Raw genomic sequence first — 23,714 nt, 5'->3', positions numbered from 1 at the left:
GATTTATTTTAATAATAATTAAGTTAGGGGTGTTAGAGTTAGATAGGGTTAATATAGTTAATATATATAATATAATAACTATATTAACTATATTAACCCTAATATAATTAGGGTTAATATAGTTAATATAGGTGGTGGCAGTGTAGGGGGATTAGATTAGGGGTTAATATATTTAATATAGGTGGAACCGGTGTAGGGGGGTTAGATTAGGGGTTAATATAGTTAATATAGGTGGCGGCGGTGTAGGGGGGTCAGATTAGGGGTTAATATATTTAATATATGTGGCGGCGGTGTAGGGGGATTAGATTAGGGGGTAATACATTTATTATAGGTGGCGGCGGTGTAGGGGGATTTAGATTACAGGCAAAAGAGCTGATTACTTTGTGACAATGCCCCGCAAAAAGCCCTTTTAAGGGCTGGTAAAAGAGCTGGTTACTTTGGGGCAATACCCCGCAAAAGGCCCTTTTAAGGGCTGGTAATAGAGCTGGTTACTCTGGGGCAATGCCATGCAAAAGGCCCTTTTCAGGGCTATTTGTAGGGTTAGACTTAGGTTAAGTGGTAGGGAAATTTTAGTATTTTAGGGGTTAATAAATTTAATATAGGTGGCGGCGGTGTAAAGGGGATTAGATTAGGGGTTAATAATTTTAATATAGATGGCGGCGGTGTAAGGGGGTCAGATTAGGGGGTAGTACATATAATATAGGTGGCGGCGGTGTAGGGGGCTCACATTAGGGATTAATATAGTTTAAATAGGTGGCGGCGATGTAGGGGGATCATATTAGGGGGTAATATAGTTTAAATAGGTGGTGGCGGTGTAGGGGGATCATATTAGGGGGTAACATAGTTAATGTAGGTGGCGGTGGTGTAGGGGGATCATATTAGGGGGTAACATAGGTAATGTAGGTGGCGGCGGTGTAGAGGGATCATATTAGGGGGTAACATAGTTAATGTAGGTGGCGGCGGTGTAGGGGGATCATATTAGGGGGTAACATAGTTAATGTAGGTGGCGGCGGGGTAGGGGGCTCACATTAGGGGGTAAAACATTTAATGTAGCTAGCGGCGGTGTAGGGGGGTCAGATTATGGGGTAATATAGATAATGTAGCTGGCGGCGGGGTCCGGGAGCGGCGGTTTAGGGGTTAATATATTTATTGTTAGGAGTGAGAGGGGGGATTGCGGATAGAGGGGTATACGTATCGGGCTATGTTTGGGAGGCGTGTTAGACAGTACGGGAGATTTTATAACTTAGTCAGCTTTTTTATGTAGCGGCAGTTTCTAAAGTGCCGTAAGTCACTGGCGACTCCAGAAATTTGTATTTACACTGATTTCTGGACATCGCTGGTTTGTCAGACTTATGGCACTTTAGCAAATGCCGGCGCCGTATATGGGATAGCTCGAGTTGCGAGCTGAAACTTCGGGTGGCGCAGGTTTCCACGCTTGCGCCGAAACCTGCGCTGTATATCGGATCGCGGCCATGGTCTGTAGCGGCTTTGAGATAGGCACAAATTTAGAAGTTTAAAGGGACAGTTAACACCAATAATTTTATGATTTAAAAAGATAGATAATCTCTTCATTACTCATTCCTCAGTTTTGCATAACCAACACGGTTATATTAATATACTTTTTACCTCTGTAATTAGCTTGTATCTAATCCTTTGCAGACTGCCCCTTTATTTCAGTTCTTTTGACAGACTTGCATTTTAGCCAATCAGTGTCTTCTCAAAGTAACTCCACAGGTGTGAGCACAATGTTATCTATATGGCACACATGAACTAACGCCCTCAAGCTGTGAAAAACTGTCAAAAGCACATTTGATTAAAAAAAAGTAAATTGGAAAGTTGTTTAAAATTGCATGCCTTATCTGAATCATGAAAGTTTAATTTGGACTTTACTGTCCCTTTAAATTATATTAATGTAACAATGTTGGGGAATAGATAGTAAACGCAGTATCTATCTTTTTAAAAATTAAACATTTTGGAGTATACTGTCCCTTTAATATTGTTTAAAAAGATAGATAACGCCTTTACTACCCATTCCCCAGCTTTGCGCAAAAACATGGTTATATTAATATACTTTATAACCTTTAAACCTCTAAATGTCTGTCTGTTTCTAAATCCCTAAAGACAGCCCCATCATCACATGCTTTTGAATTTGCTTTTCACATCAGTGGAAGCTAGTTCATGTGAACCTTATAGATAGCATTGTGCTGACGCCCGTGGATTTTAACAACATAGCACTAATTGGCTTAAATGCAAGTCAATGGGTAAAGTCATGAGATCAGGGGCAGTCAGGAGATGCTTAGAAACAAGGTAATCACAGAGGTAAAAAGTGTATTAATATAACCATGTTTTCTGTGCAAAACTGGGGAATGGGTAATAAAGGGATTATCTATCTTTTAAAACAATAAAAATTTTTTAGTTGACTGTCCCTTTAATTATCCTTTTTTTTTGCACTCACAGGACAAAACCAAAGTAATTTTTTATCCCAGTGTGAGTTAACCTCTACATGTCGCATAGTGCAAGTGCATAAATTGCCTGTCTCCATCATCAATGTCCCAGCGATCATATCCACAGAATATAAAACACAATACACCAACAATAGACCCTCTCAGTATTTATAGTTATTTATAGTCACAACTTTTATTAGGAGATTATATATACACAGATACACTTACCACACCACATATACCTTTTTGAACCCTTCCTATAATGTCCCTTGTTATATACCAGATCCCTTTAATTCTGCCCCAAAACCTTCTTGTCATTAATAAATCTTTGTTTTCTAAATATAACTTAAATCTTTACTTTCTGTAACATTTACATTGGTTTTGTTCTGCAAACTATCAAGAGATTTACTTCAAGTCTCAAAAAGAAATATATTTTAAAGCAATATATTTTGATTGTGCACAAGCGCATAACTCAACACTTGTAATACGAGAGCAATGAGTGTGCTAATATCACTCTATATTATCCCTTATAGGGCTATAGTAGAGGGACACTGAACCCAAATATTTTCTTTTGTGATTCAGATAGAGCATGCAATTTTAAGCAACTTCTAATTTACTCATATAATTAATTTTTCTTCGTTCTCTTCCTATCTTTATTTGAAAAAGAAGGCATCTAAGCTAAGGAGCCAGCCAATTTTTGGTCTAGTACCCTGGACAGCACTTGTTTATTGGTGGGTGAATTTATCCACCAATCAGCAAGAACAACCCAGGTTGTTCACCAAAAATGGTCCGGCTTCTAAACTCACATTTTTGCTTTTCAAATAAATATACCAAGAGAATAAAGAACATTTGATAATAGGAGTAAATTAGAAAGTTGCTTAAAATTGCATGTTCTATCTAGATCATGAAATAAAAAAATTGTGTTCAGTGTCCCTTTAAGATGCCTTGGTTAAGATTGTAACCATCCTCTTGTAATACTAGATTGCGAGCTTGTTGGTTCTTTGCACAAGGCTGAGCGCAAGATAATGCACCCTGCACTATAGATTGCGGACCTCTTGCAATCTAGTGCTTTGTTATTAGTTACATAAACAGAGACTTCTGGTGAGATACATGCTAAGTGAAGACAATGGTTTTAACTAAAAAAGAGGCGGTGACCTTCAAGATCGCAGCGTAGTGGTACTAACATCATTTAAAGTGGTTCTATAGCAAAAAAAGCAGATACTCTCCACTCCCTCCTCCTTCCTTTGCATATCAAAAGACTCTTTACACAAACATATTAGACAACATGTTTTTTATTGTACATCTATATTGCTCATATATTATTGTCATTTATTATATGAACATAGAGTGATATTAAACACACTAGTTCTATTATAGTGATATATTATAATTGTATATTTCAACTGGATAGATTTATACAATTTATATCACTATATCATATTGATTCCGTTATAGCGCCCCCTAGATTTGGACTTTTTGGTGTTCCAGCAGTTTTTGTTTTTTTACACAAACAGGAGCAAGTTGGAGTAGGTATACATCAGTATTCTTCTAAAACTTTGGGGCTTGGTTAGGAGAATTAAAATCAGCGCAATGTTATTTAAAAAATAAGCAAAACTATATTTTTTTAGAAAAAAAAGAAGCTGTATGGGCTATATAAATGGATAATCTACAAAACATTTATGCAATGAAAAATAATATAATGTATAATGTCCTCTTAATCTTCACCCCATCGTACTATACTCACATTGGTTTTCTGAAGTCTGTTTCAAAGTGTTTATATTTATTATATGCGCTGTTTTGATGCTTTATTGAAAACTCCAGCTCTTCTCATTATGGAACAAGCATGGTAGGAGTCCGTAAGCATATGGAAGCTTTTGCATTGACTATAGTCATGCTCTTACAAATATATTTCTTAGGCATATGAAGTTGGCAAGTTATTTATAACAAAGTTACACTATTTAAATATAATACTCCCATTAGGAATCTTTTTGGAATATGACTACTTAAAATATCAACACTAAACTGTAATTTGTGACTTTTTATCTTTTGATGTATCATTATTATTATACATTTTTGAGCAAATAATTAGCACATTTTGTTATAATGTGTTTTATTGTTATTTTTTTATTAATCTTGATAATTTATTTTGTCTGAGAATGAGAAAAAAACTTTAAAAGTGTCCAAAAATTAAAGAAACAGCCGGGATATTATAGGCAAAATGAGAAAAAAAAAAATTTTTTCAAAAGGTTAAAGCTCTTTAATTACAAAGTCAGAAAAGGATATGAAAAAGCCATTGTTGAATTCTTCAGATTTTCTCTTGGATGTCATATGGAGTGTGACGGCAACAAGCTTGAAAACATTTATGTTAAACTTTTTATTTTTCTAATGTAATTAACTCCTTAATGACAGATACCGTACAGGGTATGGCATCTTTAGTTATAACTGTAAAGACACACACAGTATCCTGTATGGCAGCTGGGTCCTAAGCTCTCATAGACCGGGTCTCACTGCAGCGGCAAGACTGCATGGTTTCTGCATATCTATGAGTGAGGCATTGCAGTAATAGCCTAATGGATAACACCCCAGGCTATTGATTGCAGTTACATGGTTTCCCTACGATTACATGCCTGCCAGTTAGGATTGGGGTGCCGTAATTACATGAGATGCACACTGCGGTCAGTGTGTATCTAATGCTGTTACTGGATTACTGCATGGCTATCCAGCATCAGTACAGTAACAGTCAAAGATGACTGTTACTGTATATACAATCACTGTTACAGTCAATTGATCGCAAGATTACCTTAGTTTGAGAGGCCAAAATGTGTTTTTTAGGAAATAAAGGCTCTTGAAACAGAAATGTCCAAAACCACTTAAAAAAAAATCTGATTAAACAGCAACGCATATGGCTGTCATCTTATGCCTATGTTCACTGCAAAGACATTTTAAAACCACAAAATTACTGAAGTTTCTAGTTGATGGACATGACTTCCAAATTGTAAAAAAAGACTAAACAATATTCTCACGTCTTCTGATTGGATAGGTACAGATCCCAGTATAATTATGTATTCTCTAGCTCAGGGGGGTACAATATGATCATAAGTTCATTTAACAGCTTGCCAAGTCAATCATAAAAGAGCAATCATTATAAACATGTAGCTTTTTCATTTTGTTTTTAAAAATCACATTATTACCTAGAACTGAAAGTTGCCTCACACCCAAATAGTTTTTTACAACTTTTTACGAGTTGATAGAATTTCTTTTACTATCATTTACTCTAACAATCTGAATATATTAGTGAAAGTCACTGTTATTTAATAAAAAGCAAATAGAGTTACAACAATGCTATGTTTGTGTTTCAAAGTAAGAATTTCATCCCTTTCCTACGTGTTTGCTGCCAAGGTGTAACTTGAAGAAAAGTTATAGTCTTTATAGGGTAACATAATAGACACAAACATGAGTAAACAAAAACTCAACCTGGAAGTAAAGGTGTCTAAATACCATAAGTGTCTCTGTTTACTTTACGTGATTAAATAATAACATACAATTGTGATGTCTTACTCAGGAAATCTCTAAAATTCTTTCAAGCATTCACAGCCTTAATAAAACACTAATAATGTTTTGCACAGGAAATGTGATCTTTTTTATTGGATTAGAATACATAAAGCTTTATTATACGTTGGAAATAGTTTCAACGTTTATTTTTTAAAATTTATTTTATTTCAAATAAAGGTAAATTTGAAACATTCCATACTAATATTCTAAATATTAACATGCAAAATATTTGTTTTACCACTGGAATATTTTTACTTTACGAAAAACGTATAGTAAATTTAAAGCAATGGTAAGGAAAGTAATATAAAAATATAGCTATACAATTTATATGCCATTATTTGCAATAATTTGACCATATGAGCATGTACTATCACTTTAAGTTAAGTTGGTATTGAGTGCAGAGTAGACAATTCATATTCAGACCAAATCAAAAAATAAATCACTAATTTTGCTGAACTCTTCGCATTTGTTTTAAAACAAAAACTGACTTGTTCTGGTATTGGTTGTATTAAGCCCTTTAGTAGTTTGGAAAGATACCCACTATGTGGTCTCTGGTCTGGTTTTATTTTGGATACCAGGACATTTCATAAACTAGAGAGTGCCAGGATCAATAACAGAGCAAGGCTCATGAAGTATGAGGGATGGTTATAATCCCTGGTTGGCTGAATCTTGGAAAGAGAGTATTTACTACAAACTAAAACTGTATTATTAAAATTGCCAGCTTATTCACTAAAGCCTAGATTTGGAGTTTGGCGGTAAAAGGGCTGTTAACGCTCCGCGGGCTTTTTTCTGGCCGCACCATAAAATTAACTCTGGTATCGAGAGTTCAAACAAATGCTGCGTTAGGCTCCAAAAAAGGAGCGTAGAGCATTTTTACCGCAAATGCAACTCTCGATGCCAGAGTTGCTTACGGACGCGGCCAGCCTCAAAAACGTGCTCGTGCACGATTCCCCCATAGGAAACAATGGGACTGTTTGAGCTGAAAAAAAACCTAACACCTGCAAAAAAGCAGCGTTCAGCTCCTAACGCAGCCCCATTGTTTCCTATGGGGAAACACTTCCTACGTCTGCACCTAACACTCTAACATGTACCCCGAGTCTAAACACCCCTAACCTTACACTTATTAACCCCTATTCTGCCGCTCCCGCTATCGCTGACCCCTGCATATTTTTTTTAACCCCTAATCTGCCGCTCCGTAAACCGCCGCAACCTACGTTATCCCTATGTACCCCTAATCTGCTGCCCTAACATCGCCGACCCCTATATTATATTTATTAACCCCTAATCTGCCCCCCTCAACGTCGCCGACACCTGCCTACACTTATTAACCCCTAATCTGCCGAGCGGACCTGAGCGCTACTATAATAAAGTTATTAACCCCTAATCCGCCTCACTAACCCTATCATAAATAGTATTAACCCCTAATCTGCCCTCCCTAACATCGCCGACACCTACCTTCAATTATTAACCCCTAATCTTCCGAGCGGAGCTCACCGCTATTCTAATAAATTGATTAACCCCTAAAGCTAAGTCTAACCCTAACACTAACACCCCCCTAACTTAAATATAATTTACATCTAACGAAATTAATTAACTCTTATTAAATAAATGATTCCTATTTAAAGCTAAATACTTACCTGTAAAATAAATCCTAATATAGCTACAATATAAATTATAATTATATTATAGCTATTTTAGGATTAATATTTATTTTACAGGCAACTTGGTATTTATTTTAACTAGGTACAATAGCTATTAAATAGTTAAGAACTATTTAATAGTTACCTAGTTAAAATAATAACAAATTTACCTGTAAAATAAATCCTAACCTAAGATATAATTAAACCTAACACTACCCTATCAATAAAATAATTAAATAAACTACCTACAATTACCTACAATTAACCTAACACTACACTATCAATAAATTAATTAAACACAATTCCTACAAATAAATACAATTACATAAACTAGCTAAAGTACAAAAAATAAAAAAGAACTAAGTTACAAAAAATAAAAAAATATTTACAAACATAAGAAAAATATTACAACAATTTTAAACTAATTACACCTACTCTAAGCCCCCTAATAAAATAACAAAGCCCCCCAAAATAAAAAATTCCCTACCCTACGATTGAGCTCGCATTCTATTGGCTGATCGGAACAGCCAATAGAATGCGAGCTCAATCTGATTGGCTGATTGGATCAGCCAATCGGATTGAACTTGATTCTGATTGGCTAATTCCATCAGCCAATCAGAAAATTCCTACCTTAATTCCGATTGGCTGATAGAATCCTATCAGCCAATCGGAATTCGAGGGACGCCATCTTGGATGACGTCCCTTAAAGGAACCGTCATTAGTCGGGAGACAACGGAAGAAGAGGATGGATCCGCGTCGCCTGCTTCAAGATGGACCCGCTCCGCACCGGATGGAAGAAGATCGAAGATGCCGCTTGGAGAAGATGTTTGCCGGTCCGGATGTCCTCTTCTTGCCGGATAGGAGGAAGACTTTGGAGCCTCTTCTGGACCTCTTCAGCACCGGATGATGGATCGCCAACCCCTGCTTGGGTTGGATGAAGATGTTGGAGCCAGGACGGATCGGTGAACCTGGTATGGTGAAGACAAGGTAGGAAGATCTTCAGGGGCTTAGTGTTAGGTTTATTTAAGGGGTGTTTGGGTTAGATTAGGGGTATGTGGGTGGTGGGTTGTAATGTTGGGGGGGGGGTATTGTATTTATTCTTTTACAGGCAAAAGAGCTGAAATTCTTGGGGCATGCCCCGCAAAGGGCCCTGTTCAGGGCTGGTAAGGTAAAAGAGCTTGTAACTTTTTTAATTTAGAATAGGGTAGGGAATTTTTTATTTTGGGGGTCTTTGTTATTTTATTAGGGGGCTTAGAGTAGGTGTAATTAGTTTAAAATTGTTGTAATATTTTTCTTATGTTTGTAAATATTTTTTTATTTTTTGTAACTTAGTTCTTTTTTATTTTTTGTACTTTAGCTAGTTTATGTAATTGTATTTATTTGTAGGAATTGTGTTTAATTAATTTATTGATAGTGTAGTGTTAGGTTAATTGTAGGTAATTGTAGGTAGTTTATTTAATTATTTTATTGATAGGGTAGTGTTAGGTTTAATTATATCTTAGGTTAGGATTTATTTTACAGGTAAATTTGTTATTATTTTAACTAGGTAACTATTAAATAGTTCTTAACTATTTAATAGCTATTGTACCTAGTTAAAATAAATACCAAGTTGCCTGTAAAATAAATATTAATCCTAAAATAGCTATAATATAATTATAATTTATATTGTAGCTATATTAGGATTTATTTTACAGGTAAGTATTTAGCTTTAAATAGGAATCATTTATTTAATAAGAGTTAATTTATTTCGTTAGATGTAAATTATATTTAAGTTAGGGGGGTGTTAGTGTTAGGGTTAGACTTAGCTTTAGGGGTTAATCAATTTATTAGAATAGCGGTGAGCTCCGGTCGTCAGATTAGGGGTTAATAATTGAAGTTAGGTGTCGGCGATGTTAGGGAGGGCAGATTAGGGGTTAATACTATTTATTATAGGGTTAGTGAGGCGGGTTAGGGGTTAATAACTTTATTATAGTAGCGCTCAGGTCCGCTCGGCAGATTAGGGGTTAATAAGTGTAGGCAGGTGTCGGCGACGTTGAGGGGGGCAGATTAGGGGTTAATAAATATAATATAGGGGTCGGCGGTGTTAGGGGTAGCAGATTAGGGGTACATAGGGATAACGTAGGTGGCGGTGCTTTGCGGTCGGAAGATTAGGGGTTAATTATTTTAAGTAGCTGGCGGCGACGTTGTGGGGGGCAGGTTAGGGGTTAATAAATGTAATACAGGGGTCGGCGGGGTTAGGGGCAGCAGATTAGGGGTACATAAGTATAACGTAGGTGGCGGTCGGCAGATTAGGGGTTAAAAATTTTAATCGAGTGGCGGCGATGTGGGGGGAGCTCGGTTTAGGGGTACATAGGTAGTTTATGGGTGTTAGTGTACTTTAGGGTACAGTAGTTAAGAGCTTTATGAACCGGCGTTAGCCAGAAAGCTCTTAACTCCTGCTATTTTCAGGCGGCTGGAATTTTGTCGTTAGAGCTCTAACGCTCACTTCAGAAACGACTCTAAATACCGGCGTTAGAAAGATCCCATTGAAAAGATAGGATACGCAAATGGCGTAGGGGGATCTGCGGTATGGAAAAGTTGCGGCTGAAAAGTGAGCGTTAGACCCTTTAATCACTGACTCCAAATACCAGCGGGCAGCCAAAACCAGCGTTAGGAGCCTCTAACGCTGGTTTTGACGGCTACCGCCGAACTCCAAATCTAGGCCAAAGAGACTTAAAGCACAGACCTCAGATTTTAACCAATAATTAGTATAACAGAAGTTAGGAGCTTTCCATTTATAAGCATCTGATGAATTACTGTTTACCAGGATTTTAACTTAGGGCTTAAAGGGTTGAACAGGTAATGCAGCATGCAAATGAACAAACTTCATCACACAAGGGAGCTGGGGGCATTCATAACCCAGAAACACATTGTGTGGGGAAACCTCAAATACATTCTCATAACATCATCTGAAATAGAATATGTTTTTGTTTTACTAAAAACTTATGATGACAGAGATGGTCAATTAGGGATTGGTTGGACCTTAAAGTTTGAGGTGCTCTTTCAAATACATTCTCATAACATCATCTGAAATAGAATACTAAAAACTTATGATGACAGAGATGGTCAATTAGGGATTGGTTGGACCTTAAAGTTTGAGGTGCTCTTTCAAATACATCACAATGTTCATATAAATTATTATATGCTGCCTTGGGTATGCTTTTTCTTCTTTTTCCTATCCATGCCTAGCATGTGCAAGAGTCAGTTCTTGAATTAGTAAAATAGATCTTCAGCAAATCTAGTTTAACACACAAAACATTAAAAATAGGAATTTAAAAGAAGGTAGGGTTTACAGACCTTCGCAGAAACCAAAGATAAATGGTTAATAAATAAGTAAATAGTAGATGATTGTTGCAGAATTGATGACCACTTAACATGTTTCTTTGCAGGTTCATTACTTATCCAATGATAGCAATAAAACTAATGTAAAAAAATATAATCATGTTAAGTATTCTTATAATTAATATACGTTAACTCATCTATCTATCATCTATCTATCTATCTATCTATCTATCTATCTATCTATCTATAACTAAGATTACGAGTTGTGCGTTATGCTCTTAACGCTGAAAATATTGTATTTTCAGTGTTAAAACAGCACCGCAGCCATTACGAGTTTTGCGGTGAGGCTAAAAAGCAAGCGTTACAGCCTAAAACGTCAAGATCCATACCGCCATCTAAAGTCATTAGTAATGAGTGTTACGCTACAAATCTGTAACATAAAACTCATAACTAAATAGTCACAAAGTATACTAAACCCCCATAACCAACCTATTAACCCCTAAACCTAGGCCCTCCCGCATCGCAAATACTATATTAAATGTATTAACCCCTAATCTGCCGCTCCCAACATCGCCGCCACTAAAAAACATTATTAACCCCTATTCTGCTGCTCCCAACATCGCCACCACTAAGAAAATTTATTAACCCCTATTATGCCGCTCCCCGACATCGTCACCACTATGCTAAAGTTATTAATGCCTAAACCACCACCCTACCGCATCACAAACACTATTTAAATATTATTAACCCCTAATCTGCCGTCCGCCCACATCGCCCCCACTATACTAAAGTTATCAAGCCCTAAACTGCCGCCACTATAATAAATCTATTAACCCCTAAACCGAAAGCCCCCCACAACAAAATATAGTAAACTAAACTATTAACCCATAAACCAAAAGCCCCCCACATTGCAATAAACTAATTTAAACTAGTAACCCCTAAACCTAACGCCCCCCTAACATTGTATTAAAATTAAAATTTTCCTATCTTAATTAAATTTAAACTTACCTGTCATATTAAAATTTGATTTGAACAGCCAATAGGATTTAAGCAGCTCTCATTCTATTTGATGATTCATCATCCAATAGAATTAGAGCTGCTTAAATCCTATTAACTGATTTGAACAGCCAATAGGAGTTTAGCAGCTCTAATTCCTATTAGCTGATTCAAATTTTTCAGCCAATAGGAATGCAAGGGACTCCATCTTGGATCGCGTACCTTGCATTGAAGATTCAGTGTACGATGGCGACCGTATGGAGAGGGTGATCTGTGCTGGATGCCTTCAGGATGGACCCGCTCCGCGCAGCTGGGATCAAGATAGAAGATGCCGCCTGGATGAAGATTGAAGAGGCCGTAAGGATGAAGACTTCTTGCCACTTGGATGAGGACTTCGCCGCCGAAGTGAAGGTTGAAGAGGCCGCTTGGATGAAGACTTCTCGCCACCTGGATGAGGACTTCTCCGCCGGGATGAAGATCGTTCAAGTGGGACTTCAAAAACTGTAAGTGGATCATCGGGGGTTAGTGTAAGGTTTTTTTTTAAGGGTTTTCAGGGTGGGTTTTATTTGTAGATTAGTATTTGGGCATGTAAAAGAGCTAAATGCCCTTTTAAGGGCAATGCCCATCCAAATGCCCTTTTCAGGGCAATGGGTAGCTTAGTTTTTTTTTATTTTGTGGGTTTGGGGGAGTGGGAGTTTGTAATGTTAGTGGGTATTTGTATTTTTTCTTCAGAAAAAGAGCTGATATCTTTAGGGCAATGCCCTACAAAAGGCCCTTTTAAGAACCATTGGTAATTTATTCTAGATTTGTTTTTTTTATTTTGAGGTGTTTTTTTTTTAAATGGGTATTAGAAAAGGAATAATTTTTAATATTTTTGATAATTTGTTTGTTATTTTCTGTAATGTATTTTTTTAGGGCTGATATCTTTAGGGAAATGCCCTGCAAAAAGGCCCTTTTAAGAACCATTGGTAGTTTATTCTAGATTAGGTTTTTTTTTATTTTGAGGTGTTTTTTTTTTTTTAAAATGGGTATTAGAAAAGGAATAATTTTTAATATTTTTGATAATTTGTTTGTTATTTTGTGTAATGTATTTTTTTTAGGGGGTGTTTGGGTTTTTTGTAGCGAAAGAGCTGTTTAACTTAGGGCAATGCCCTACAAAATGCCCTTTTAGGGGCCCCCAAAAGGCCCTTTTAAGGGCCCTTGGTAGTTTATTCTAGATTAGGCTTTTTAATTTTGGGGTGTTTTTTTTAAAGGGTATTAGAATAGGAATATTTTTTATTTTTTTAATAATTTTGTTTTTTGTTTTTTTTTATGGTAGGTTTTTTTTTTTCAAAAGGTAGGTTTTTTATTTTTTGTCATTTTAGGGCTCCATGTAGTAAGCAGTCAGCGAGCTACCCGCAACAAATTTTGCGTCAAAACTCGCAAACTGATATGTACAAAGTCGTCAACTATGTTCAAACTCGCATCTTTAAAATTGCGAGCGTACTTATCCGCCAAACCTCGCTACCTCTCCATTTTTCACTGTAATTACACACATTTGACCACCAACTCGCCAAAAACGAATGTACTAAAAAATCTATTTGTCCGCTCGCGACAATTTCCGCTCCCACCTCGTTATTTTTGCCTCGCCACCTTTTAGGTGGCGGGCAAGGTACAAAACAATAGGAAAGTCACTCTTAACGCCAGTCTAGACATATATAAAAGGCAGTAATATCAGCCTTGTACTTACATTGTTCATTTCGGATGGAAATATGCCTGAAGGATGGCTTCTAGGTAAGGATAACTGGCGTCTAATTTGTCTCTCATTTCCATGCATAACTGGGGTCTAATTTGTCTCTCATTTCCATGTATATAAATTGCGCCCAATTTGTCGACTGTAATTAAAGAGTAATCTGTATATTTTAAATTTGTATTGTTGTCAATCTTTATAATTATTTTTATATCTTCTATTAGGAGATGGAGGGTACTCATGTACATGCGGTTTGAAAATGCGGTTTCGATATCTTGATCGTTCTGGTGGTGCTATGCAGTATGCACTTGAGAAAGTTGCAAAAATTATATTGGTTTGCTGCATACTGCACAAAATAGTAGCGGCGAGCGAGGCGTCAAATTTATCAATATTCCGCAACTGCTCGCAGCGGGCTAGACATGTCTATTTTTTGGGGGATTATTAGTACATAGCGACAGCGGACACCATTTCGCCCACGGCGAGTAACGGCGAGTTTATCCGCGTCTACAATGATGGATGAATTGACAGCTTAGTACATGGAGCCCTTAGTGTTTTTTATTTTTTGTAATGTTAGTTTTTGGTGTAAGGGAGCTTTGATTTTATTTGACAGGTAAGTTTGTATTTATTTTATCATAACTATTTACTAACTAGTCTACCTAGTTAAAATAAATACAAACTTACCTGTGAAATAAAAAATAAAACCTAAGCTAGCTACAATGTAACTATTAGTTATATTGTAGCTAGCTTAGGTTTTATTTCACAGGTAAGTAGGGTTAATAGTTTAATTTAGTTTGTGGCGATGGGGGGCTGGCGGTTTAGGGGTTAATAGGTTTATCTAGTGGTAGTGATGTGGGAGGCCAGAGGTTTGGAGGTTAATAACTTTATTTAGTTGTGGCGATGTAGGGGAGCGGCGGAATAGGGGTTAATAACTTTAATATAGTGGCAGCGATGTTAGGGTGCGGCGGAATAGGGGTTAATAACTTTAGTATAGTGGTGGCGATATCAGGAGCGGCAGATTAGGGGTTAATACCTTTATTTAGGTGGCGGCGGTATCGGGAGTGGCAGATTAAGGGTTAATAACTGTAGGCAGGTGTCGGCTATGTCGGGGGCAGCATATTAGGGGTGTTTAGACTCAGGGTTTATGTTAGGGTGTTAGATTTACATGTTAGTTTTCTTTCCCTATAGACATCAATGGGGCTGCATTACTGAGCTTTTTTTTCCGCGATCACAGGTGTTAGACTTTTTCTGACCCACTCTCCCCATTGATGTCTATAGGGGAAGCGTGCACGAGCAAGTCAGAACAGCACTTGTTTTTGGTGCGGTATGGAGCTTAAAAACCCCATATCGCCCGCACAAGCCAGGTTTGTTAAAACTTGTAATGGCAGCTCTATAGGGGATTAAATAACGCCACTTTTGTTGTGTTCATTAATTTCCCTATAGTGCTCAAAACTCGTAATCTAGGCGTATGTGAGCACACCAGTAGGTGTTTTGAAGGGGTTATGACCGAAAACCATCATTTCCATTTTCGAGAACTTCAAAGATTGCAGCCTTAAATATCTCATTTTATTGACTTTCTAACAAAAAACAAATATACCAAAATTCACCAAAAATATTTAATGCATGAAAAGTAATTTTCAAACCACACAGAATAAAAATGGCCTTGCGGAATACATTTCAAATAACGAAAATGCCCTCCCAATGAGTAATAAAATTATTTTTAAAATGCAATTGCTATAATTTATGTTAGCCAAAACATGTGCGGTGTTATCCAAACCCTTTCATGATAAAATATCAATTAAACACAGTAAGTTCAATTGTTTTGATGGAACATTTAATGTATTGTGATTTTAAAATGTATTAATGGACTATACCAACCATAAAAGTATGTAAATTTGTCCTAATAGTTGTAGCTTATAAAACAAGCAAATATATCTTCAGAAAGTAAAATACATTATTTAGAAACGACTTACAGGGAATTACCGTGAAGGAAAAAAATCTATAAAATATATTTTAATTAATTTACCCAACTTAAAAGGAAGTTGAAAACACCAGTGAAAGCTAAATTAAATTGTGTTAAATTAATTTAAAAAGACTATATATTGCAATAATCTTGATGGAATATTAAGATATGGCCTTAGGGAAAATGTTCATAATTCTTATATTTTTTTCCTAGGAAACTGTTTTGGACATATGGAAAATAATAATTGAATAATAAAAGAGAATGCCTATCTTAAATAATTTGCTGTATGAATTTGCAAAGATAGGTACAATCTTTATGTGGGAATGCACTGTTTATAATAGTTGGAGTTAGAATCTTAGAGTGAAGAGAAATGTGTTGTAATGTATGATAGACCTGTTCATTCATTTTCAGATGAATGCTAGAATTGAGGAATTTTCACTATTTGGGATTCATCAGAAATACGGTAAATGAGAATTCAATTTAACAAATCAATGAATGAACAAATACTTGCAACAACAAAGGTTTATTGATTAGTTCTTGTAGTTCATCAATCATACTCTAAAGATGGGAATGGCTTTTAATTTCAATCTTTCAAAACAAATATACAAAAACCTTGGTATTTAAAATATTCGGTGCCCGAGCTATTTGGTATTGGTTTTGTTTTAAACTAAAGGAACACCGGTCATTCATAAAACATTTACATTAGTTTTCGTTTAGCAAATGTAATGTTCCTTTGCTACAGGTGAAAAAGATCACCTATGGCATTAAATACTTACTGCGCTAATCTCGATTCTTCTTCACAAAGCCACGGGGTGGGCTAATAGCCTTTTAGCACGGTGGCTCCCAGAGCCTGCACTAAAGGACTTTTGCAGTACAGTTATTCATTTCTAATACATATTATGCATATATAAAATGTTACTTTAAAGTGTCAATAAATATGTCTTAAACAGTCAATAAATGTGAAAGTGATGCATTATTTGCATTTAGTAAACATATAAGTGTATTTGTACTGTTTGTTAAAAAGTGTTAAAAGTACCTTGTACTGTCAACTTTCGCTATGATCCATTTTATCTGCTGGAGTTTATTAAGTTGTTTATTTAATACAAAAAAGCAAAATAATGCACTTTATACTAATATAATGATAGTGGCTAGCCCAAACTCAAAAGATACCAAGTGAATGAAGTAAATTTGATAACAGTAGTACATTACAACACACACACACACATATATATATGTATATATATATATATATATATATATATATATATATATATATACAGGGAGTGCAGAATTATAAGGCAAATTAGTATTTTGACCACATCATCCTCTTTATGCATGTTGTCTTACTCCAAGCTGTATAGGCTCAAAAGCCTACTACCAATTAAGCATATTAGGTGATGTGCATCTCTGTAATGAGAAGGGGTGTGGTCTAATGACATCAACACCCTATATCAGGTGTGCATAAGTATTAGGCAACTTCCTTTCCTTTGGCAAAATGAGTCAAAAGAAGGACTTGACAGGCTCAGAAAAGTCAAAAATAGTGAGATATCTTACAGAGGGATGCAGCACTCTTAAAATTGCAAAGCTTCTGAAGCGTGATCATCGAACAATCAAGCGTTTTATTCAAAATAGTCAACAGGGTCGCAAGAAGCGTGTGGAAAAACCAAGGCGCAAAATAACTGCCCATGAACTGAGAAAAGTCAAGAGTGCAGCTGCCAAGATGCCACTTGCCACCAGTTTGGCCATATTTCAGAGCTGCAACATCACTGGAGTGCCCAAAAGCACAAGGTGTGCAATACTCAGAGACATGGCCAAGGTAAGAAATGCTGAAAGACGACCACCACTGAACAAGACACACAAGAAACGTCAAGACTGGGCCAAGAAATATCTCAAGACTGATTTTTCTAAGGTTTTATGGACTGATGAAATGAGAGTGAGTCTTGATGGGCCAGATGGATGGGCCCGTGGCTGGATTGGTAAAGGGCAGAGTGCTCCAGTCCGACTCAGACGCCAGCAAGGTGGAGGTGGAGTACTGGTTTGGGCTGGTATCATCAAAGATGAGCTTGTGGGGCCTTTTCAGGTTGAGGATGGAGTCAAGCTCAACTCCCAGTCCTACTGCCAGTTTCTGGAAGACACCTTCTTCAAGCAGTGGTACAGGAAGAAGTCTGCATCCTTCAAGAAAAACATGATTTTCATGCAGAACAATGCTCCATCACACGTGTCCAAGTACTCCACAGCGTGGCTGACAAGAAAGGGTATAAAAGAAGAAAATCTAATGACATGGCCTCCTTGTTCACCTGATCTGAACCCCATTGAGAACCTGTAGTCCATCATCAAATGTGAGATTTACAAGGAGGGAAAACAGTACACCTCTCTGAACAGTGTCTGGGAGGCTATGGTTGCTGCTGCACGCAATGTTGATGGTGAACAGATCAAAACACTGACAGAATCCATGGATGGCAGGCTTTTGAGTGTCCTTGTAAAGGAAGGTGGCTATATTGGTCACTGATTTGTTTTTGTTTTGATTTTGAATGTCAGAAATGTATATTTGTGAATGTTGAGATGTTATATTGGTTTCACTGGTAAAAATAAATAATTGAAATGGGTATATATTTGTTTTTTGTTAAGTTGCCTAATAATTATGCACAGTAATAGTCACCTTCACACACAGATATCCCCCTAAAATAGCTATAACTAAAAACAAACTAAAAACTACTTCCAAAACTATTCAGCTTTGATATTAATGAGTTTTTGGGTTCATTGAGAACATGGTTGTTGTTCAATAATAAAATTAATCCTCAAAAATACAACTTGCCTAATAATTCTGCACTCCCTGTATATATATATATATATATATATATATATATATATATATATATATATATATTTGGTCACATAAATATACAAACACCTTTGACCCCTTTAATTCTGCCGCAAAACTTTCTTTTCTTTAAAAAAAAAAAAAACTTTGATACCTAAGTATTAAAAGCACATGAAACCCATTGTGTTTTCATAGCAACATATTCAATCAAATTAATTTATAATAATAATTTATTTATTGGATTTTGATTGATATTCACTATGTTGTATTTTGTCAGTTATTCAAAACTGCATTTTTCTTTTTAAATGTATGATATAAAGATTTATTTAAAAGCTGTTTATCAGTCACACTGAAGAATTACTTTAAACAGCAAAGTGAGTATGAAAGTATTCTCCCTTTCCAAACTGCATTCTAAAACAACCATGCTTTTAAACCACATTATGCATCCCCTAGCAGCTTTGACATGCATCTGCTTCTTAATCTCAAATAAGCTTCTTATTTTTCTTGGTAGTTTGAGTCTATTCTGTTCACACTGCGCAGATTATACCTAATGTTCATTTTATGTTTTAGATTTTAAATATGAAGAACCATTTAAAATTGCCCTGTACATTAAAGGGCTGATTAAAAAGACAGTAAACACATTGAGATTTTATATAAAATATTTAGTGATACATAATGAAAGAACGTTGTAACATATTTTATTTTTTATCTTGTCCCCTTTTCTTGTAATTTAGCTCTTAAAATTGAACAATTTCTAAAAGTAAGAACTTGGAATGCACCCTGCTGACTTATCAAGGCTAACTCTGCTACATATCTGTCTCTGATTGGCTTCATCAGATAACAACTGCAAAAACAATGTACTTTATACAAACTTTATGACAGTGACTAGCCTTGTTGTCTGTGGACTGAAGCCCAGATTGTCCCCTCCAAGTAAGACAAATAGTGAGTGAAGTTGGCTATTAAAAACAACTGCAGTAAAAATGATGCTAAATTATTTAAAAAATATGTTATTTTATAGCAACACAGCAGAAATGTCTTTCTTTAAGTTATGTGTATTCACTTTAACATATTTTTATTTATTTCATTTTTTATTTATTTTAAAGTGAAGGTCAATTTTGACGAATTAGTTCCCGGTTTTTAATAATCCTATTAAAAACAAGGGCACTTTAAGTAATCAAAATTGACATTTCAAGTGTTTTCTTCAAAAACGTACCCTTTAATCCTGAGAGCCACTGCAGCGCTTCCTCCGCCCGTCACAAGCCCTCTTCGCGGGTCCAAAATGACAAATCCGGCTTCATCCAATTACGGTGTTCCCTCAGTCCATGATCCCCCCGGGGGGGAACGCCGTGATTGGACGGCCAGGGGAATCGATGAAGCAGCTTTCAGGATTAAAAGGTAAGTTTTTTAAGAAAACGCTTGAAATGTCAACTTTGATGAATTAAAGTGTCCTTGTTTTTAATAGGATTATTACAAACTGGGCACTAATTCATCAAAATTGACCTTCAGTTTAATGTATTTATTTATTTTTTTTTACATACATTTGCAGAAAATATAACTTTTTTTAAATAACAGTAAAACATTTTTTTTTCATTATGCACTGTGCATAATTTATAAGTATGGTCAGCGCCTCAACCCTTTATTAAGTAATACTACATTTTGACCCTCAAAACAGCCCCTTAGCCATCTTCAAAGCCTGTCTGTCTGCCACTTTTATAAATATGTTACCGAGTTACAGGCAATTCCCATCATGATCGATAGTGCTGTTTACTGTAGTGCACTCACCTGTTGGATAAAGAAGCCTAGAGCTATATTCAAGGCAGGAACTTGCTTTACAGTTTTAAGGCTTTTTAAGGCTGGTGAGTTCAATGAGCAAGACCAGCTATTTCAGATACAAAAACAGATATCTCTTTAGCACCCCTCACTAGGGAACTGATGATCTGAATATCTCTTGACTGGCGGGATTATTATAGACTGTTGGAGAGTATTTGTATTTCCCTGGTGGAATTTTATAAAGCCACTTTTTACCCTAAAAACAGGAGGACTTGCTAAGGGGCGTATATTGTATCTTCGTTACAAAAGTGTACAATAAAATTTGTATTTAAAAATCGAACAAAATAAATAATTTAACTGCTTACACAAAAATAATCAGGAAAAATTGTATTGTTAAAGTGAAGGTCAAATTGGATTAATTAGTGCCTGGTTTTTAACAAACCTATTAAAAACAAGGGCACTTTAATTCATCAAAATTGACATTTTACTCCTTTTCTTCAAAAATTTACCTTTTAATCCGGTCAGCCGCTGCAGCGCTTCCTCTGCCCATCGCAAGCCCTCTTCGCGGGTCCCAAATGACGAATCCGGCTTCCTCCAATCACGGCGTTGCCCGGGGGGAAAGCCGAGATTGGAGGAAGCCAGATTCATCATTTCTGATGTAAGAAGAGGCTTCCGACGGCCAGGGGAATCGCTGGAGCAGCATTCAGGATTAAAAGGTAAGTTTTTGAAGAAAAGGAGTGAAATGTAAATTTTGATGAATTAAAGTGTCCTTGTTTTTATTAGGTTTGTTAAAAACCAGGCACTAATTCATCCAAATTGACCTTCACTTGAAGGTGCATCCAAAATTGTAACAGAATTCTTCATCAAGAATCATATTTTATCAAAAAACCTAAAATTTGTAGATTACACAGGAATAAATCGTATTAAATATGCACAGCATAATTCCTAATTTAAGTAAATTGGATGTGCAAAAAAACAAAAGAGAAATTCATACTTATATGTACAAAATACAAAGTGTCATTTTTCTTACTTCCGAAAATGGACTGAACATAAGAGGTCCATGGGCGTATCTGAAATTGTCTCTCTAATCGCAGCGCAATTTTGTAAAAAATGTCACACTTTTTTTTAAAAGCACTCAAAATACTTAATACTCTAATAGACAAATGCATGCCTATGAAAATATAGGTGACTGTAAAATGCTACATGCAGAAAACAGAGTAATGTGATATATTGGCTGCAGGATTTCATTTTTAAAGTGCGCCCCTGCTCCCTGCATACTTCACTTATGGAGTGGTGTCCCTTTCCAGCGAGCTCCTTTACTATCAATAGGAGACATCTCGCCATTCACAGACACTGTCTCTTTTATACAATAATTCCACCAGGAGAGCTCCTGCCAGGATCCTCTAGAAAGGCCACATCTGATCTGGTGAAATTTAGATCATCAGGCCCCAGGAGTTTAATTTACTCTGTTGTCTCCTGTTTACACAGATTTTCTACAGAGCATAGAGGCAAAACAGCTTTTTTAAATGACAAAATAAAGGTAAAGGAGCTGCTTGGCTGCATTTTAATGCCTTCCAGCAGGTAAACTGGATCATTGGGAACACATTAAAGGACCAGTTCACTCAGGAGATATAATCGTTTAGCAGCAATAACTCTAAGTTAACAAGTGAAGTAGAATCTAAAACATAAATAGTGTAATAAGGAAATATATATTTTTAACCTTTTCCCTTGCTTATTTTCCCTTCTGCCAGACAACCCTGGAACGCCCTGATGAAAGAGCTGTGCTTAGGAACTTTATTACCCTGCCCCATGGCCAATCAAGTTGCATTATGCAATTCTATGCTAAGTTTGCAAACTTAGCACTATGTGAGCACTAATACTGTAGTGTTTATGCGCTCTCAGCTCTGACCGGATCGTTCTGTAAGGGGGACGTATCCAGTTTGTTAGTTACCTATACTTACATCTGTAAATGTTATTATTCAAAACAACCACTGGCAGAATATGATTTGCTGAGAATTATAACATTTACAGACGTGTGTATTTGTATAACTAATAAATAATATCAAAGTGTCTGTACTCAACTCTATAAGGCATTTGTGTCATAACAGCCAGGAAACTGCAGCATGTAGACATGATAATAAAAAAAGTTAGGTACTCTATTACCCTTCTAGCATGCACAGTGATAGGTTCCAAGTCCATAGAGTACAAGGGAGATTCTCCTTCAACTGTGCGTGCTACACTTGGCTATACAGGTCTGAACTTCTGCTCACAGCTCCCCTGACCCCGGTCTGGTCCTGCTGCTAACGGTAACAACGCACAGAGCTCTAATCATCGTGTGAGCACTGAATTTTATGCTATCTCACAGGATTGTTCTATAAGGGGGCCGTATCCAGTTTGTTAGTTATAAATTATAGCCCCCTTTCAGAACAATCCAGTCAGAGCGCATAAACACAACAGCCTTCAGTGCTCACAGGATGATGAGAGATCTGTGCGCTGTGACCATTAGCAGCAGGACCAGACCGGGGTCAGGGGAGCTTGAGCAGAGAGAGCAGGAGTTCAGAACTGTATAGCCAAGTGTAGCGTGCACCGTGTTCACACTAGCGGTGACATCACCATGGGGGCTGGAGTATGCGCCCTGCACAGAAGGGACTCCACTCGAGTGGCCACGCGGCCAGAAATTAAACAAGTGGATATTCTTACCAGCCCATGAAAACAGCACTTTGCTAAATAAAAATCTAATGTTACAGGACGTTTTTTTAAAAAACAAAAACCCTTGATGTCTCAAGTGAGTCAAATTGTTAAGGATGGGCTAGCAGAGGTTAAAAAAGACCTCACAGACATAGGCAACAGAGTGGTGCAATTAGAAGAGCAGGCAGAAGAGATTTCAGAAACTACAAATTTAACCACATCACAACTACAATGCCAAGCATTGGAAATCACGCGTTTACAGGACCAGATCGAAGATCTGGACAATAGAGGCCGTAGACAGAATCTGAGGATAAGGGGTGTTCCAGAGACAATCACTAGCACAGATATTCCACAATACCTGCAAGCCCTATTTAACCACCTGTTAGACACGGACGCCAATATCCTCCTCGACAGAGCCCACAGAGCTTTAAGACCTAAACCTGCCGCCTCGGCACCACCCCGGGACATCATTTTAAAATGCCACTATTTCCATGAAAAAGAAAAGATCATGGCCGCCGCCAGGAAAAAGACCCCTGTGACCTGGGAGGGCGCAAACATACAAATATATGCAGACCTAAGTTCCCTCACGCTCACGAAGCGCAAAGAAGTCAGCTTTCTTACTACACACCTAAGAGACCTGGGGATACCCTACCGCTGGGGCTTTCCCTTCTCACTTAAGGTGGTCAAGGACAATAAAGAAGCCATCTATCAGGACATTGAAGACCTCGATAAGTTCTGCTCATAACTAAACATCCCCATACCCAGAGTCCCTCAACTGGATGAGGAGGACTTT

The sequence above is a fragment of the Bombina bombina genome, chromosome 6, assembly GCF_027579735.1.
Source record: "Bombina bombina isolate aBomBom1 chromosome 6, aBomBom1.pri, whole genome shotgun sequence".
NCBI classification, from domain to species: Eukaryota; Metazoa; Chordata; class Amphibia; order Anura; family Bombinatoridae; genus Bombina; species Bombina bombina.
Note: the sequence above shows the minus strand (reverse complement) of the source record.